The sequence below is a fragment of the Petromyzon marinus genome, chromosome 49, assembly GCF_048934315.1.
Source record: "Petromyzon marinus isolate PM22_M1 ecotype Great Lakes invasive population chromosome 49, UKy_Petmar_22M1.pri1.0, whole genome shotgun sequence".
Taxonomy (NCBI): domain Eukaryota; kingdom Metazoa; phylum Chordata; class Hyperoartia; order Petromyzontiformes; family Petromyzontidae; genus Petromyzon; species Petromyzon marinus.
The window spans coordinates 2,366,125-2,387,243 of record NC_133715.1 but is presented as its reverse complement, the minus strand read 5'-3'; the positions used below and the strand labels follow the sequence as shown (position 1 = coordinate 2,387,243).

Here is a 21,119-nt window from a genome sequence, read left to right as displayed (position 1 = left end):
CCGTTGGGTTGCACTCCCTCGTCGAGGAGGCCGCTCTTCTCCTTTTCTACAGTTACATGCTAATTTCTCACGTGAATATCATGATAATTTCTCACATTAACATCATGCTAATCTCTCACATTAACATAGCCACTTCCGTGCCCTCTAATGTATAACATTAACAGCATGCTAATCTCTCACATTAACATAGCCACTTCCGTGCCCTCTAATGTATAACATTAACGTCATGCTAATCCCTCACATTAACATAGCCACTTCCGTGCCCTCTAATGTATAACAATAACATCATGCTAATCCCTCACATTAACATAGCCACTTCCGTGCCCTCATTTAGGAGGCCGCTCCCCTCCTATCTTACAGTTACATGCTAATTTCTCACATTAACATCACTAGCCCCGGCCATTTCTATATAACCCTTGAGCTACACCCATTTCAAACCTTTTAAAACAGTCTGCCTCAGCAGCAGACCACGCTTTCCCAACTGATGAAGAACGCTTGTGTAGCGCCCGAAACGTCGTGATTTATTTTATTTTATACCAACTTGACTTTACCGAAAGAACCAAAGAGTATGGATTCCTGCAGTCACGAAAGCTTCAAATCAATACACATTTATATATTAACGCGATCTAACCCCAAAAAAAACATTATGGATTATATTGGTCGCGAAAACCTACGTGTTAAAAAGTTAATGAATGGTCTTAGCCCAGTCACCAATGACTACCTGAAAACCCAATTATAAATACTGTATATATATTTACTTAATTTGGCGTATTACAGTTCTGATCATTAAAAAAAATTGTTTACCACGTGATGAACACCCGTTTGTAAGGCATATAAAGAGGTGCGTGCCCTTCGTGTGAATAGAGAGGCCTCGTAAATTTACTTTCAGAAGTCAGTCTGTGACATCACATTCCAGAGCCATTATCAAACACTGCAGGGCACAAAGAGTTACAAATGTAAACGATTTTTCCTCCAATGAAATTGGTAAGATAAACAACAAACATGTCAACTCATAAGTTTTCAAACAGCTAGATTTTATTATCATGACAATGTTATAACGTTCTCAATAAAACACATCAAGAAAAATTACATGCAGATTTCAATCATACCTTCACATTGTGAGGTTTTTCAATTACAAAACATTTTCTAAATATTTTTTTCTCATAAATACTGGTATTCAAAATCACAGAGAAAATATTAAATAGCATTTCTCAGGTGCAGGCAATACATTTTGCAAATCATATTACTTAAATGACGCACACTCTCGCTCTCTATGATTCTTAAATATTCACACATTATAAGATAGCATTAAACGGTGGGGAACTTATCGGTTCAAAGTCACATGATCTCCCTGCTCACATTATCCATTGGGCAGCACCTTTTGCCATTTACAGCCCTGAGCTAGTGGTTGGAAATTCCACATTCCTATGGTAACAAATAGGGAGGGATGATAGGTTAAAACGACATAGCAATTTCCATGGGGGGGGGGGGGGGGAGTGAAAAAAGTGCATTAGTGCAAGGTGTCTATTAGTTATTGAAACATATAATTTGTAGTATTATAACATTTAGCCAGAAAGGGAAAAAAAAACAGTTTTGTAGCCAAAATACATGCAGCACCACCACTGCTATGGCCCATTACAAAGACATAATAATAATATGCCAGCCAATTTCAAACACTCCCCCTTTCAACAAATGAAATGTTCCAGTCAATAACGTGTGTGTGTGTTCACCACACGAGCCTTCTGCACGAACACACTGGAACTCGTCGGAGTGTAACATGTTAACGGTGACGACCAACAGCGGGTGTGGGTTGAAATGTTCTCAAATTAAAAGTGTAAAAAAAAGGGAAATTTAAAAGTGACTGTCAGAGGTCTGTACTTGGAATTGCCCAACTAAACATGCTCTTATTTTTCATTCCTTAAGCTGGGTTACAGGCACTCGTGTCGTTGTTTTCAGCCTCTAAACTCCCACTGCCAGGTACAGGTCCTCCCGTATTTTCTCTCAATTGTGCGACCTGCACCAATGATTGAGAAGGAGCTTTAAATTTGCCGTGAGATCCGTCAGTCAAGATCAGACAAAGACTCTTGAATGAGCAACCCTGCGTCCTCTCACCGCCCCCTCTTCTATCAATATGAGTTACAGTATGATTCAAAATTGGTGTATTTTGGGTTTGATCGCGCTGCCAAATTTTGGTGAACGACATAATTTTGCCAACACAATGAAGCAGGACCAATGTTTTACAGGACTCGTGTTTTACTGACACCAAAATATGATTGACATTCGTGCCCTCAACCGCCCCAACCATCGTGAGTCGTTTATAATATAATATTAAATCCATAAAAGGACAGGGAGAATCCCTTGACAACATTCTTCAGTCTACATGTCACTTGATTCCAATCTACAGATGAGCTGAATTTAGTCTACACGTGAACTGATTACAATATTTGTGCCTAACACGAGGCTCTTTACCTGAGCAATAGGCATTGACCGATTTACTCACTCTCTCTCATGATTAAATTACTTGGGGACAATTTGAGATCGATTGCTATCCAACAACCGATTCATATCTTGTTGACATTGTGGTGGACGCACCATCACTTCAAGTGACTGCTGCAGGGATGAGTGAATCTATTCCATAAAACATGGGAGACAAAAGTACTGTCATCGGTTGTCACGCAATGCGATGCGTGAATCGTCATCATAATAACCTATTTTAATAAATTAATGAATATGTAAGTTCATGCCGAACGATTAAAGTGTCGGCTACCTCGTTGCGGCTTTGTCCAGAAACCCCACAGAAGCACGAGGAATTCGTCCTCATTTTGTAATTATTCATTTTCATCGATAGTTCAAAAGGGGTTTTAAAGTTAATATTATCGCTCTCGAGGTAGCATTGTTTTAATAAAAGTTAGAACAAACATGCTCGCCCTGTTCACATAGTTTGTTACCATGTCATGATTTATTTATTTCCCATGATGAAATTGGCGATGCCTGTCCTGCGCATGTTGCGCATTTGAAACCATAAAATTAAGAGTTTGAACTAAAGGAGGACATGGAGATTCGACGACAGCATTCCATCTGCGAGATTCGAATCCCCGACCGTTGCCGCTGCTGTAGAATATCGTCGATTTGGAGGATTTTCACTCACATCCTTCCTTCTCTTCCTCCACCTCTTCCTCCACATGAAGGTCCTAGCCAGAAGCAGGCAACAGAAATTAATGGTGAAAAGGACGTATTGGCGGTTACACCATTGCAGCATGACACATTCATAGAACAGCTCTTAAAATAAAAAGTTTAACTGACGTTCGTCTTCCAACTGCTTCGACACCACGTGAACTGATTTTGACGCTCACCACCACCCCGCAAGATTTTCTGACCGGCGTTGCGAATCATGGAGAAAAAAACACAATTATTGTTAAAACATTGTTTATATATATACCGCGCACTACAGGCGTACCCCCAATATGCTCAAATATGAGTGGAGCAGATATAGTAGCCACAGCCAACGCATTCATTGTAGCAAAACCACTGCTGCTCCACGTGCAGATGAGGCGAGATTGCGTACTGATGGCGTGAGACCAGAGCCGGACGATGTAAAACTGCACGTGCCATGATCACCATCATAATAATAACGTTGTCAACTCGCAACGCAGGACTTCTCAGGATTCACTCACTCTCTCGATAAGAGACAACGATTCAGAGGTGCGAAGCGGAATCATGGACGAGCGGGAAGGCAGCAGCAGCTACGCAGTGAGACGGCACCAAATTGAACCCCCTCCCCCATGCTCTGCGGTCCTCTGTATATTAAGGTGTAATCGGACAATTAATGAGCGATTACATGTGGGGCAAAACCGGAGTGCCCAGATAAATTTTCGCGAATGCTTGTTACACGTGACTTTCACACAGCCAGAGCACCAGATACACATAATAAAATAAATACATATGTATGTCGATATTACGCGTGCAAGGGGGTAGCAGGCAGTCTACAATTGCTGTACGGGCAGCCCTCGGCTTACGAACCTAATTCGCTCCTGAGACCCGTTCGTAAGTGGAGCGGTTCGTAAGTCGGAACACAACAACGCACTGCATTTAAATGCTCATGAAATGACTGTCATGAAATGAGTTACAGTTCAGCAGCAAGGGAAGCATTGGTAAACGCATTACATCGTGCGGAGGATCGCTACTCTCAATAAAATAGCTCCGTAGTTCAGTTTTCAAGCACGAGTTCGTATGTTAAGTCGATGTTATTTGCTATTATTATTTTTTCATGGAAGCTGGTTCGTAAGTACAAGTGTTCATAAGTCGGGCGTTCGTAATTCGGACGTTCGTAAGTCGCCTGTACCACCTTTTGGCGAGCCAGGGTATCGCAACCCCCATGACGCCCACGGGAAGGGGAGTTTCACAACATTGCATGATGCAACAATCCCACCCCTGACTCCACGGCGCTGGGCTACAGGCGTGCTCTGCTTCCACCCAGGATTATAATCTCCCACACACCGGTGTACTGAACTAGTCACGAATTGCCACGTTTTGTTTACCTGACAAATCTTATTTATTGGCTGTGTCGGGTGGTGGCGGGTTTAACGATACGTTTATATCTACGCGATCTAACCCAAAAAACTCTATTATGGACAGATAATATTGGTCGCGAAATCCTACGTGTTAAACAAAGTGTATAATGTGGTGGGCAGATTATCTTTTAGTGGGGGCCCGAGGTGTGGGGGGCAGGGGGGGGAGGTTAGTTCTGGGGCGTCCTCATTGTCCAGTACATTAATTTCCCCTCCCTTTAATACTTTACCACTGCCCGTGCCTCTGATGTCAAACGCTCCGTCGTTCTTTATTTCGGGGTTTTTGTCAGCTCCGTTTTTTTTTATGCGACACGCAAATTGTCATCGCTAATATCAAGGTTACAACTTAAGTAAACTAGTTTAAGTTGTGCATGTAAATAATACACATTGCTATGCTCTGGGCCGTAATTACAAAATTGCACAAAGGATATACAGTATATCCTAGTTCTACAGTATTGCATTTGAACCATTATAAATTAAAGCAGTAATTTGGTCTTTTTTATTTAAAGCTTTCGTGACTGTAGGGATTCATATTCTTGGTTCTTTCGGTAAAGTTACGTAGAAGGGAAATAATAAATTTATAAAAATATAAAACAATAAAATTCTCACGAGGTTTCGACTGCAACACAAGCAATCATCATCATGTGTGAAAACCACAGCAAGAAAATTTGAAAAAAGTGGCGGTTTTTTAACGTTCGCACCACGGAGAGCGATTTGACAGTTTATTCAGATGGACGAGTCCATCTAAGTTCGGAAAAAAGGAGGGGGGAGCCGAAAATAATGGATGCGGTCTGAAAGCCACCGTAAGTGTGAACAATCAATTAAGACCCTAAATGGTTTATCAAATCCTTCCAATGATTGCTAAGCCAGAATCCATCTTCTCGGTTGAAATTGTCTCTGTGTTTGTATATGTGGATAGCCTCATGAACGAATCTCTCATGGTAGCCAGATGGCTTGCAAAGAACCTCTGTCTTGGAAAAGTCAATGTCATGTGAGCCTACTGAATTATAACAGTGATCTGCCACGGCCGAGGTGTTGGTCCCACCGTGTTTTAGGTCTGCTTTGTGTTCACGAACGCGGTCCGAGACATGTCGTTTGGTTTCTCCAATGTAACTACTACCACAGAGGCAACTTAGTTTGTAGACGCTAGGGTACTGTATATCCGGAATCACATCTTTTACAGACAGAACCAGATCACGAATTTTATGTAATGTGTTGAAGGATTTGAAAACCATTTTGGGTCTTAATTGATTGTTCACACTTACGGTGGCTTTCAGACCGCATCCATTATTTTAGTCTCCCCCCCTCCTCTTTTCCGAACTTAGATGGACTCGTCCATCTGAATAAACTGTCAAATCGCTCTCCGTGGTGCTATCGTTAAAAAAAACACCACTTTTTTCAAATTTTCTTGCTGTGGTTTTCACACCTGATGATGATTGCTTGTGTTGCAGTCGAAACGTCGTGATAATTTTATTGTTTTATATTTTTATTATTTTATTGTTTCCCTTCTACGTGACTTTACCGAAAGAACCAAGAATATAGAGTAATTTGGTCGTTCATTCGTTCGCTTCTCATTCCGCTTGTCCTGGTGAAGGTCGCGGCGGTAGCGTGCTGAGTAGTGGCGGTCCACACCTCCCTTTCCCTGGCGACAGTCTCCAGCACTACTACACTATACACTACACTATATACTAATATACACTACTACACTATATACTACTACACTATATACTACTATACGCTACTATACACTACAGCAGCGTGTTGAATAGTGGCGGTCCACACCTCTATTTCCCTGGCGATGGACTCCGGCACTACTACACTATACACTACACTATACACTACTACACTACACTATACACCACTATAAACTACACTATACACTACTATAAACTATACACTACTACACTATACACTACATTACTATACACTACTACACTATGCACTATTATACACTACTACATTATACACTACTAAACTATACACTACACACTACTACACTATACACTGCACTATACACTACTACACTATACACTACTACACTATACACTGCACTACACACTACTATACACTAGACTATACACTACTAAACCATACACTATTTTACTATACACTACTACACTACTATATGCTACACTACACTGCTATACACTACACTACTATACACTACACTATACACTACACTATACACTACTACACACCAGACTACTATACACGACTATACACAGACTTTAGCTCATCCTGGGGAATCCCCAGGTGTTCCCAGGCCTGCTGAGCGACACACATATTATTTTTGTGGGGGGGGTCTCCAAATCCGAAGGCCCCCCAGGGCTGCAGCCCTAAAAGCCACCGCGTTAATCTGGCTCTGGCGCTGTAGGGGAGAGGGGGTGAGTGTGTACGCGCCCCCCACCACTGGCGTACCTACCTCTGAACGCCACGGGGATGGGTCACTGTGATACCAAAGTGAGAGCGACAGGGGCCAGCAGCAGAAGCATCACGGCCAGGCACGACATGGGCTCAGTGCGACTCGAATCGTTGGTTGTTGCCACGGAAGAGGTCGTGGTGCTCCCCGCTGTCCCCGTCGATCCCGAGCTGCTGTTCCCTCCTGCTGTCGCCCCTGATGCAGACGAAGCGACGGATCCACTGGATGTAGCCTGTGAGCAGATGGACAAGGGGGTAGGTAGGTGGGCAGGCAGACGTATAGGTGGGTGGATGTTTCGGTGGATGGAAAGGTGGATGGGTAGGTAGGTGGATTAGAGGAAGGGTAGAAGTGTAGGTAGAAGGATAAGGTGTGTAGGTGGTTGGATGTGCAGGTGGGTGGATGGCTGCACAGGTGGCTAGGTAGCAAGATGTGTATGTGGGTGAATGAATGGATAGGTAGTTAGTTGAGTGTGTAGGTGGTAGGGTAGGTAAGTGCATCGATAGCAGCGTAGGAAGTGCGGTAGGTATGTAAGTGAATGGGTGGATGTGCGGGTGGGTGGATAGGTAGGGTAAAATATTTGTGTGGGTACGTAGGTAGGTAAAGTTCCTCTGATATGAGTGTTGCATTACAATAGTCAGTGGTCTTAGAGTTATAGCAATGTTTGGACTAGAATGTAATAATTGATTGCAAACAGTGCTCAGTCAAAACAGCATTTTAATTGTGAATTGTTTTATTAAATTTGTTCCAACCACATGTACAAATGAAAAATCTACACTAATCACCTACCTGAGTGCTTGCCGCACTTCCTGATGCAGCGGTTGTGGTTGTTGCAGAATTCGCAGAGGTTGACTGCAGTGCAGATATTGGACAAAAATCAGCACATTTACACACACACACTCACATAAACATCATAAAACTACATGAATGCTACCATTTGGTTCTTAAAGTGTTTCTTGAGAGGTTTAAAAATCAATTCTCCAAAAGCAAACTTAAAAAATACTTAATGTCAAGTACCGTATTTTAAAGTTAGGTTTTCTGTGAATGAGAATTTTAGATTTGAAGCTTTCGTGACTGCAAGGATTCATACTCTTTGGTTTTTTCGGTAAAGTCACGTAGGTAGAATAAAATAAATTAAAACAACTAAATTAAATCACGACGTTTCGGAGGCAACACAAGCTTCCGTCTTCAGGTGAAACAGTCACAGCAAAATAGCTGTTTCAAGTGAAGAGTTCTGAGACGCCCGAGATTATATAAGGTTAGGGGGGGGAGGAGCCAGGAAGGGACGTAGGTGGGGGGGAGGGGCTAAGTTAAGCCGCCTTTTGTTATGCTGCAGGGGGTTCGGGGGAAGTGATGGCGCGCTGAAAGCAAGCGAGTACACCCACTGGCAAAAATGGAAATGGCTGTACAATTATAAGGCAGCTAAAGTTTGACTTGGTTGATGACATCTTTCCAATGGTTGCTCAATTTAAAACCGTCCTCTCGGTTGAAGTTGTGTCTATGTTTGTATATCTGGATGGTTTCATGGACAAATCTTTGGTAATAACCGGGAGGTTTGCAGAGTACTTTGGTATCGGAGAAGACAATGTCATGAGAACCCGCTGTGTTGAGACAATGATCAGCCACGGCCGAAAAATTCGTTCTGCCGTGTTTCAAATCTGATTTGTGCTTGCGAATATTTCTGACCGAATTCGCGAGCACAAATCAGATTTGAAACATGACAGAACGAATTCTTCGGCCGTGGCTGATCATTGTTTCAACACAGCGGGTTCTCATGACATTGTTTTCTCCGATACCAAAGTACTATGCAAACGTCCCAGTTATTACCAAAGATTTGTCCATGAAGCCATCCAGATTTACAAACATAGACACAACTTCAACCAAGAGGATGGTTTTAAATTGAGCAACCATTGGAAAGATGTCATCAACCAAGTCAAATATTAGCTGCCTTATAATTGTACAGCCATTTCCATTTCTACCAGTGGTTGTACTCGCTCTCGTGCAATGCACCATCGCACCCCCCGAACCCCCTGCAGCATAACAAAAGGCGGCTTAACTTAGCCCTCCACTCCCCACCCATGTCCCTTTCTGGCTCCTCCCCCCCCCCCCCCCTTAACCTGTATATAATCTCGGGTGTCTCAGAGCTCTTCACTTGATACAGCTATTTTGCTGTGACTGTTCCACCTGAAGACGTAAGCTTGTGTTGCCTCCGAAAAGTCGTGATTTAATTTAGTTGTTTTCATTTATTTTATTTTACCTACGTGACTTTACCGAAAAAAACAAAGAGAATGAGAATTTTGTTAATATTGAATATTGCTGGGGAAGAAAATCCTATAGTTTCCTGCCTGCCCCGAAGGTAAATCAGAATGTCATTAGGATGCACTGTAGATGTCATTGTCAAATCACAGGATTTGAGAATATGAATGTGATGATCTATCACGGATTGATCTCGTGACATGTATATTGACGTTGCATTTAATAGGGCTGGTCTTACAGGTACAGTGATGTCTGGACTAGATTGCAATCATTTATTTCAAATAGTGCAAAGTCAAAACAGCAGTTTGATTGTGCAAATTGTTGTTCAATTTGTTCCAACCACATGTACAAATTACCAAACCACACAAATCACCAACCTGAGTGCTTGCTGCACTTCTGGGTGCAACGGTTGTGGTTGTTGCAGTATTCGCAGAGGTTGACTGCAGTGCAGACAAATGGACAAAAACAACAACAATCGTCATTCGCAACTATGTGGCGGTGACGTCACCTCGGCGCTTGTGCCAGGCTAAGTGCACTGTAAGGCCACGTGAAGTGTTGAACGCCCGCTGGCAGGAGGTCATGGGACAGACCCCAGGTGCCATGCATTGACTGACTGAGATGACTGGCCGATGCACCACCTGTGTTCCCTACTGTGCCAACTTTCTGTGTTTTAGCCGCCCGACGCTCCGCTCATTGCTGTGAACGTCGCTCCTCCGCCCTCAGTTGTTGATAGATGGCGACTGCCTCCAACTGCCCAGTAGCATGCTTCATGAGCCTCCTCCACAGAGGCCGATCGTGACACCGCTGGTACCAGCCATCGGCAAGTCCACTCAGCTTCACATCCTCTTATACCACATCACTGCATCTCTTTTCTACCCAATAGTGCACATATTTAGCCACCTCTATCCGGCTGAACAAAAGCTGTTAAGCTATGTGATGGCTGGGCATGCGGGCTATATGACCCAGCCAATGCAGCCTTGCATGCCGGAGGAGCTCACCGATGGGACTTTGTCCAGATCTTTCAAAGATTTGTGAGCTCATCACCATCCAGCCTGGTTAAAACCAGGATGGATAGTAGGCAGGCCAGCCTAAATTATTCTCACTGGTGAAGATGCTCCATTAGGGGGGTCCATGTTTCACAAGCACAGAGGAGGGAGGGCATGACCATGGCCGAGAAAACACAAAGGTTCATGTGGAACAACAGACCAGGCAGATTTCACACAGCGTTAAGCAGCCAATTAAAATATAATGCCGCTCGACTGACTCGGAGTGAGAACTCTACTGTCAAACCGGAGCTGGTCATAAGCACACTGCCCAGATTTGGAATACTCTCCACTCTGTACATAACTGCCCTATTGCCAATGGGGAGTTGAGGGGGTGGCATGTTTGATGGCACTAAATACCCAGGCAGGTGCTAAGTTTTGGAGGGGCTGATGGTAAGTCCCCAACTCTTAGTGGCACGTTCTAGGGTCGGCAGCAGTGCCTCCAACACCTCCTCTGAATGAGCAGCAATTACCAGATCGTCAGCATACATAACATGGTTGACTAATACGGAGCAATCCCTTGACCACACCCGGGCATCGATCAGCATACCATTCTCTCTGTACCAGATGGAGATTCCTCTGGGACAGCCAAAGAAGGCTTCACAAACTGCGTGGTCGAAAAATATGTTAAATAATGTGGGAGCCAGAGGACATCCCTGTCGCACCCCAAAGTGAACACGGAATGGCTCCGACTCCCAGCCATGTAGTTTTAACCAGGCCTGCACACCATCATGAAGCTCCTTAAGCAGAGAGTCAGGGACTCCGAAAACACAAAGAACAACCCAGAGCCCAGGCCTATTGATGGTATCATAGGCCTTGACTAGGTCAATAAAGGAGAGATGTAGGTCCTGTTGGAATACCCTACATCCCTGCTGTAGCAGACGGACAGAACATATGGTATCTCTGCAGGACCGCCCAGGCCTGAATCCACATTGGGGCTGCACAAACCTCTCCTCAGCATGCCTGGCAAGATGATGTTCAATCATCTTTGCCAGGACCTTTCCTGGCACACTGAGGAGAAAGATGCCCCTGTAGTTGTTATAGTATGTGTGATCCCCCTTCTTTAAGAGGAGAAGACCACCAGGGCATCTTTCCAATCCTGCTGAACCCGTCCAGTGGTCCAGCCTGTTATTATGATGTCATATAGGGCAGTCTGCACATAAACGCCACCCTCCCTCAGCATAAGCAGAGTAAACAAAGAGTTAACCATTTGGTTCTTAAACTGTTTCTTGAGAAGTGTAAAAATCACCTGTCCAAAAGAAACAGAAAAATCGTTCATATGTCTAGCAATGTATTTTAAAGTTAGGTTATCTGTGAATGAGAATGTTGTTAATATTGATTATGGCTGGGGCGGAATATCCTGTTAGTTGACTGCACGCCCTTAAGGTTTAATCAAGATGTCATCAGGATGCACTGCCGATGTCATTGTGAAATCACAGGATTTGAGAATACAACTACAATTATCTATCACGGATTGATCTCGTGCTATGTATATTGACGTTGCATTTAATAGGGCTGGTCATACAGGTACAGTGATTGTTGTACTAGAACGCAATAATTCATTTCAAATAGCGTAAAGTCAAAACAGCAGTTTAATTGTGCAAATTGTCAGCGCATGTGTTCCAACCACATGTACAAATTACCAAACCACACAAATCACCAACCTGAGTGCTTGCTGCACTTCCGGATGCAACGGTTGTGGTTGTTGCAGTATTCGCAGAGGTTGACTGCAGTGCAGACAAATGGACAAAAACAACAACAACCGTCATTCGTCAATACGTGGCGGTGACGTCACCACGGCGCTTGTGCCAGGCTGAGTGCACTGTAAGGCCACGTGAAGTGTTGAACACCCGCTGGCAGGAGGTCATGGGACAGACCCCAGGTGCCATGCATTGATTGACTGAGATGACTGGCTGATGATGCACCACCTGTGTTCCCTACTGTGCCAACTTTCTGTGTTTTAGCCGCCCGACGCTCCGCTCATTGCTGTGAACCTCGCTTCCATACCCTCAGTTGTTGATAGAGGGCGACTGCCTCCAACTGCCCATTAGCTTGCTTCATGAGCCTCCTCCACAGAGGCCGATCGTGACACCGCTCATACCAGTCATCGGCAAGTCCACTCAGCTCCACATCCTCTTATACCACATCACTCCATCTCTTCTCTAGACAATACTGCACCTATTTAGCCACCTTTATCCGGCCGAACAAAAGCTGTTTAGGTATGCGGTGGCTGGGCATGCAGGCTACATGACCCAACCAATGCAGCCTTGCCTGCCGGAGGAGCTCACCAATGGGACTTTGTCCAGATCTTTCAAAGATTTGTGAGCTCCTCACACGATCCATCCTGATTAAAGCCAGGATGGATAGTAGGCCAGCCTAAATTTTTCTAACCGATGAAGATGTTCCATTAGGGGGGTTCATGTTTCTCAAGCAAAGAGGAGGGAGGGCATGACCATGGCCGAGAAGACCCGAAGCTTCATGTGGAGCAACAGACCGGGCACCTTCCACACAGTGTGAAGCAGCCGATGAAACTATAATGCCGCTCGACTGATTCGGAGTGAGACCTTTACTGTCAAACAGGAGCTGGTCATAAGCATACTGCCCAGATATGGAATAATCTCCACTCTCTCCACAACTGTCCTATCACCAATGGGGAGTTGAGGGGGTGGCGTGTTGATGGCACAAAATACCCAGGCATGTGGTAAGTTTTGGTAGGGCTGATGGTAAGGACCCATCTCTTAGTGGCACATTCTAGGGTCGGCAGCAGTGCCTCCAACTCCTCTTCTGAGTGAGCAGCAATTACCAGATCATCAGCATAGATAACATAATTGACCAACACAGAACCATCCCTTGACCGCACCCAGGCATCGATCAGCCTACCATTCTCTTTGTACCAGATGGATATTCCTCTAGTACAGCCAAAGAAGGCTTCACAAACTACATGGTCGAAAAATATGTTAAATAATGTGGGAGCCAGAGGATATCCCTGTCGCACTCCAAGGTGAACAGGGAATGGCTGTGACTCCCAGGCATGTAGTTTTACCCAGGCCTGCACACCATCTTGAAGGTCTTTAAGCAGAGAGTCAGGCACTCCGAAAACACGAAGAACAACCCAGAGCCCGGGCCTATTGATGGTATCATAGGCCTTGACTAGGTCAATAAAGGAGAGATGTAGGTCCTGTTGGAATACCATACACCCCTGCTGTAGCAGACAGACAGAACATATGGCATCTCTGCAGGACCGCCCAGGCCTGAATCCACATTGGGGCTGCACAAACCTCTCCTCAGCATGCCTGGCAAGACGGTGTTCAATAATCTTTGCCAGGACCTTTCCTGGCACACTGAGGAGGAATATGTCCCTGTAGTTGTTATAGTTTGTGTGATCCCCCTTCTTAAAGAGGAGAGGACTACCAGGGCATCTTTCCAATCTTGCTGAACCCGTCCAGTGGTCCAGCCTGTTATTATGATGTCATATAGGGCTGTCTGCACATAAACGCCACCCTCCCTCAGCATAAGCAGAGTAAACAAAGTGTGAACCATTTGGTTATTAAAGTGTTTCTTGAGAAGTTTAAAAATCACCTGTCCAAAAGAAAACAGAAAAAAATCGTTAATGTCTAGCAATGTATTTTAAAGTTAGGTTATCTGTGAATGAGAATGTTGTTAATATTGATTATGGCTGCGGCGGAATATCCTGTTAGTTGGCTGCACGCCTTTAAGGTTTAATCAAGATGTCATCAGGATGCACTGCAGATGTCATTGTGAAATCACAGGATTTTAGAATACAACTACAATTATCTATCACGGATTGATCTCGTGCCATGTATATTGACGTTGCATTTAATAGGGCTGGTCTTACAGGTACAGTGATTGTTGTACTAGAACGCAATAATTCATTTCAAATAGCGTGAAGTCAAAACAGCAGTTTAATTGTGCAAATTGTCAGCGCATGTGTTCCAACCACATGTACAAATTACCAAACCACACAAATCACCAACCTGAGTGCTTGCTGCACTTCCGGATGCAACGGTTGTGGTTGTTGCAGTATTCGCAGAGGTTGACTGCAGTGCAGACAAATGGACAAAAACAACAACAACAACCGTCATTCGCCAATGTGGTGGTGATGTCACCACAGCACTTGTGCCAGGCGAAGTGCACTGTAAGGCCACGTGAAGTGTTGAACACCTGCTGGCAGGAGGTCATGGGACAGACCCAGGTGCCATGCATTGACTGACTGAGATGACTGGCCGATGCACCACCTGTGTTCCCTACTGTGCCAACTTTCTGTGTTTTAGCCGCCCGATGCTCCGCTCATTGCTGTGAACCTCGCTCCTCTACCCTCAGTTGTTGAGGGAGGGCGACTGCCTCCAACTGCCCAGTAGCATGCTTCATAAGCCTCCTCCACAGAGGCCGATCGTGACACCGCTCGTACCAGTCATCGGAAAGTCCACTCAGCTTCACATCCTCTTATACCACATCACTCCATCTCTTCTCTAGACAATACTGCACCTATTTAGCCACTTTTATCGGGCCGAACAAAAGCTGTTTAGGTATGCGGTGGCTGGGCATGCCGGCTACATGACCCAACCAATGCAGCCTTGGCTGCCGGAGGAGCTCACCGATGGGACTTTGTCGAGATCTTTCAAAGATTTGTGAGCTCCTCACATCATCCAGCATGATTAAAGCTAGGATGGATAGTAGGCAGGCCAGCCTAAATTATTCTAACCGATGAAGATGTACCATTAGGGGGGGTCCATGTTTCTCAAGCAAAGTGGAGGGAGGGCATGACCATGGCCGAGAAGACCCGAAGCTTCATGTGGAGCAACAGACCAGGCAGCTTCCACACAGTGTGAAGCAGCCGATGAAACTATAATGCCACTCGACTGATTCGGAGTGAGACCTCTACTGTCAAACAGGAGCTGGTCATAAGCACACTGCCCAGATATGGAATAATCTCCACTCTCTCCACAACTGCCCTATCACCAATGGGGAGTTGGGGGGTGGCGTGTTGATGGCACAAATACCCAGGCTCGTGCTAAGTTTTGGTGGGGCTGATGGTAAGGACCAACTCTTAGTGGCACGTTCTAGGGTCGGCAGCAGTGCCTCCAACTCCTCCTCTGAGTGAGCAGCAATTACCAGATCATCAGCATACATAACATGGTTGACCAACACAGAGCCATCCCTTGACCGCACCCGGGCATCGATCAGCCTACCATTCTCTCTGTACCAGATGGATATTCCTCTGGTACAACTAAAGAAGGCTTCACAAACTACATGGTCGAAAAATATGTTAAATAATGTGGGAGCCAGAGGACATCCCTGTCGCACCCCAAGGTGAACAGGGAATAGCTGCGACTCCCAGGCATGTAGTTTTACCCAGGCCTGCACACCATCTTGAAGGTCCTTAAGCAGAGAGTCAGGCACTCCGAAAACATGAAGAACAACCCAGAGCCCGGGCCTATTGATGGTATCATAGGCCTTGACTAGGTCAATAAAGGAGAGATGTAGGTCTTGTTGGAATTCCCTACACCTCTGCTGTAGCAGACGGACAGAACATATGGCATCTCTGCAGGACTGCCCTGGCCTGAATCCACATTGGGGCTGCACAAACCTCTTCTCAGCATGCCTGGCAAGACGATGTTCAATAATCTTTGCCAGTACCTTTCCTGGCACACTGAGGAGGAAGATGCCCCTGTAGTTGCTACAGTATGTGTGGTCCCCCTTCTTTAAGAGGAGAAGACCACCAGGGCATCTTTCCAATCCTGCTGAACCCGTCCAGTGGTCCAGCCTGTTATTATGTCATATAGGGCAGTCTGTACATAAACGCCACCCTCCCTCAGCATAAGCAGAGTAAACAAAGAGTGGACCATTTGGTTCTTAAAGTGTTTCTTGAGGAGTTTAAAAATCACCTGTCCAAAAGAAAACAGAAAAAAATCGTTATATGTCTAGCAATGTATTTTAAAGTTAGGTTATCTGTGAATGAGAATGTTGTTAATATTGATTATGGCTGGGGCGAAATTATCTGTTAGGTGGCTGCACGCCCTTAAGGTTTAATCAAGATGTCATCAAGATGCAATGTAGATGTTATTGTGAAATCGCAAGATTTGAGGATATAACTACAATGATCTATCACAGATTGATTGTACGCCATCCACATTATGTTTGCATGTAATAGTTCTGCAGATAATAGGGCTGGTCGTACAAGTCCAGTGATGTCTGGACTAGAAGGCAATAATTAATTCACAATAGTACAAAGTTAAAACAGCAAATTGTTATTCCATTTGTTCCAACCACATGGACAAATTACCAAACTTTCACAAATCACCAACCTGAGTGATTGCCGCACTTCCTGATGCTGTTGTTGTGCTTGTTGCAGCATTCGCAGAGGTTGACTGCAGTGCAGACAAATGGACAAAAACAATCACCCATAATAGAGGGTGTTTTGGTGGGTTAGATCGTTTAAATATGTAAATGTGTCGTTAAATCCGCCACCACCCGACACAACCAAATAGTAAGGGTTGTCACGTAAACAGAACGTGCCAATTCGTCACTAGGACAGCACACCGGTGTGTTGGAGAGCCAAAAAAAACCTCTTTTCTGGATGATATTGGTCGCGACAGCCTATGTGTTAAAAACAAGCAAGTCCATACACACACACTCATTTAAACAGTAGACTTGCTAAATATTAAAATATATTTTATAGTTCTAAAACACATCACAATAAATGTTGTGGGTGTGTATGTGAGTACGTGTGTCCCATACGCAACCTCGAGGTTGAATTGAAGTTAAGATCTTCTGTCTGGTGTTTAGGACAACCAGACCAACATGATCGTACCTTCGTGTGTGCATTTGGACGGCACTCACCTGTGTAGTTGTGGGTATTGAAGTTGAGGTGGAAGAAGTTGTAGGTGGAGTGGTTGACTTTAATGAGTATACGTGACAAATGGAAAATACACACACGCCGCACATACACATACAATAAAAAAAAAACATACTTGATGATTCTTCAAAGAAATTCTCTATTTTAAAATGAGTTTTCCATTTAGTCAGAAAATAATTGATATTTATTCTGGTTGATGTGGTATATCCTGGTTTTGTGCTGCCTGCCCCTAAGATAAATCAAGATGTCATCAGGATGCACTGTAGATATCATTCTGAAATCACAAGATTTGAGCATACACGTATAATGATGATCTATCACGGATCGGTTGTGGGCCATGGATATAGACATTGCAGGTTTATAGGGCTCCATACGACAAGTGTTACAATGGGACAATGCTATGATGTAATAATTAGCACTCTGGACTTGCAATCCAGAAGTAACCAGTGTGATCTAGCGGCATGGCAGTCGCAACAATGTTGCGCGTTTATGAAATACCCACACCTCTGTCCACCAAACAATATAATTGGGTACACTCCAGCTGATCGGGCAGGTTGCATGTGGTGGGGTGCAGTGTGGATACTCCCACCTATTCCAAGCCATCAGGCCTGCATGGAAGAGTAGACCAGATATGCTCTAGACGGGCTCTCATTATCTTTCTCTAGTGCAGGCCCTTCTACCAGCATTGGTTTATTTTGCAAGTCTGCACCATTACCTTTTAATGATAACAGTTACACTGTACATTATCACGGGTTTAATTAACTCAACGCCTCACGACCCACCACCAAAGTACATATCTCCATCCCTGCCAATATTATCTCAGAGCAAAAAAAAGTTATTAGATTCAACTAAAAAAGTCTACTATTTTACTACACGCTTTTATTTAACTCACTGTCTGTTGTTATTGTCGTATCCTCAAATCTTGTAACTAAATTTTAACCCACTTCCCAACGTGGTATCGACTGCAAACTTGGTATACTTAAGTCATACTGATGACAATACTGTATTCTATCATGAGAAAATAAAAATATATTTTTAAACAATCTTTTTACACGCTTTCTATTAACTCACTGTCTGTTGTCGTATCCTCAAATCTTGTAGCTCAATTTTAACCCACTTCCCAATGTACTGTCGACTGCAAACTTGGTATACTTATGTCATACTGATGACAATACTATATTCTATCATTAAAAATAAAACAAAAAATAAATAAACAATCTTTTTTATATGTTATGTTTCGGCTTGGGTCTAATTGTCCACGCTCAACTGACGTTGGCTGTAAATCACCACGGGTCCCTTACGTTGTGGCAAGCTTCGGGGTCACTTCCTGGAGTCGTGGAGTTTTGCCAGTACAAGTATGGTACATTTCATTAAATAGTGTTTTAATCAAAGTATTTTTTTATATTACTTATGTATTTTACCAGGGATGGCACACTGAGCAATATAGCTCTATTTCAGGGACAACCTGGGCACAAATGATTTGTCAACGAAGTGGCTTATCATCACGTGGAAATTTATCGCAGCCAAATACTCTAAACGCATCTTTCTAAATGCGGAGGGGAAAACCGGAGGACACGGAGAAAAATCCACACGACCACGGGGAGAGAGAGGCACGGAAACTCTAAATATACATGTGCCTGGGTTGGGAAAGAACCCACGGCCTCATGTTTACCAGGCAAATTGGTTAACATCTACCCACTATGGCACCCCAATAACAGGCGACACACGCCTGATGGTTGCTAAAACACATTACAAGGCATTTTGTGGGTGTGGATGTTAGTACGTGTGTGCCATACGCAACCTAGAGGTTGCATTGAAGTTAAGATCTTCTGTCTGGTGTTTAGGACAACCAGACCAATATTATCGTACCTTCGTTTGTGCATTTGGAAGGCATTCACCTGTGTAGATGCGGGGATTGAAGTTGAGGTGGAAGAAGTTGTAGGTGGAGTGGTTGACTTTAAGGAGAAGACGTGACGAATAGAAAATACACACATGCCGCACATGCACATACAAACAGAATTTTAAAAAAATACTTGGTTATAATTCTTCAAATAAATTATATATTTTAAAATTAGACTTCCATTGAATGAGAATATGTTTGATGTTGATGAAAGCTTGGGTGGCATATCCTGTTTTTTTGCTGCCTGCCCCGAAGGTAAATCAAGATGTCATCAGAATGCACTGTTGATGTCATTGTGAAATCACAGCATTTGAGAATATAAATACGATGATGATCTATCACGGATCGGTTGTGGGCCATGGATATTGACATTGCAGATTTATAGGGCTTCATATGACAAGAGTTACAATGGGACACTGCTGTGATGTAATAGCACTTTGGACTTGCAATCCAGAAGTAACCAGTGTGATCTAGCGGTATGGCAGTAGCACCAATGTTGCGCGTTTATTAAATCCCCACACCTCTGTCCACCAAACAATATAATTTGGTACACCCCAGCTGATCGGGCAGGTTGCATGTGGTGGGGTGCAGTGTGGATACTCCCACCTATTCCAAGCCATCAGGCCTGTATTGAAGAAGAGGCCAAATATGCTCTAGACGGGCTCTCTATAGCTCTCTCTAGTGCAGGCCCTTCTACCAGCAGTGGTTTATTTTGCAAGTCTTCACCATTACATTTTAATGATAACAGTTACACTGTACATTATCAAGGGTTTAATTAACTCAACTCCTCATGACCCACCACCAAAAAGTACATCTCTCCATCCCTGCCAATATTATCTCAGAACAAAAAAAGGAATTAGACTAAACTATGAACTCAACTATTTTTATATTACAAGGTATGGCGCACTGAACAATATTTCAGGGGCGACCTGGGCACAAATGATTGGTCAACGAAGTGGCTTATCATCACGTGGAAATTTATCGCAGCCAAATACTCTAAACGCATCTTTCTAAATGCGGAGGGAAAAACCGGAGGACACGGATATAAATCCACACGACCACGGGGAGAGAGAAGCACGGAAACTCTAAATATACATGTGCCAGGGTTGGGAAAGAACCCACGATCTCATGTTTACCAGGCGAAGTGGTTAACATCTACCCACTACGGCGCCCCAATAACAGGCTACACACACCTGATGGTTGCTAAAACACATTACAAGACATGTTGTGGGTGTGGATGTGAGTATGTGTGTGCCATACGCAACCTAGAGGTTGCATTGAAGTAAAGATCTTCTGTCTGGTGTTTAAGACAACCAGACCAACATAATCGTAGAGTGAGGGAAAAAAGTATTTGATCCCCTGCTGATTTTGTACGTTTGCCCACTGACAAAGAAATGATCAGTCTATAATTTTAATGGTAGGTTTATTTGAACAGTGAGAGACAGAATAACAACAAAAACATCCAGAAGAACGCATGTCAAAAATGTTTTAAATTGATTTGCATTTTAATGAGGGAAATAAGTATTTGACCCCTCTGCAAAACATGACTTAGTACTTGTTGGCAAAACCCTTGTTGGCAATCACAGAGGTCAGACGTTTCTTGTCGTTGGCCACCACGTTTGCACACATCTCAGGAGGGATTTTATCCCGCTCCTCTTTACAGATCTTCTCCAAGTCATGAAGCTTTCGAGGCTGACGTTTGGCAACTCGAACCTTCAGCTCACTCCACAGATTTTCTATGGGATTAAGGTCTGGAGAGTTGCTAGGCTACTCCAGGACCTTAATGTGCTTCTTCTTGAGCCACTCCTTTGTTGCCTTGGCCGTGTGTTTTGGGTCATTGTCGAGCTGGAATACCTATCCACGACCCATTTTCAATGCCGGTACATGGCCCCGTCCATCGTCCCTCTGATGCGGTGAAGTTGTTCTGTCCCCTTAGCAGAAAAACACCCCCAAAGCAAAATGTTTCCACCTCCATGTTTGACGGTGGGGATGGTGTTCTTGGGGTCATAGGCAACATTCCTCCTCCTCCAAACACGGCGAGTTGAGTTGATGCCAAAGA

At 44.1% G+C, this 21,119-nt stretch overlaps 1 long non-coding RNA gene across 1 annotated transcript; it reads right to left on the bottom strand.

Moving 5' to 3' along the window:
• Positions 1-1,013: 1,013 nt before the first annotated feature.
• Positions 1,014-20,518, bottom strand: LOC116953003 (uncharacterized). The gene is made up of 7 exons (XR_012947127.1): positions 19,059-20,518; positions 17,145-17,201; positions 16,610-16,672; positions 9,618-14,341; positions 7,774-7,836; positions 6,991-7,219; positions 1,014-3,191 (listed from the first exon to the last, which is right to left on the bottom strand). It is a non-coding gene; the product is annotated as an uncharacterized LOC116953003 (long non-coding RNA).
• Between the last annotated feature and the right edge of the window lie 601 nt (positions 20,519-21,119).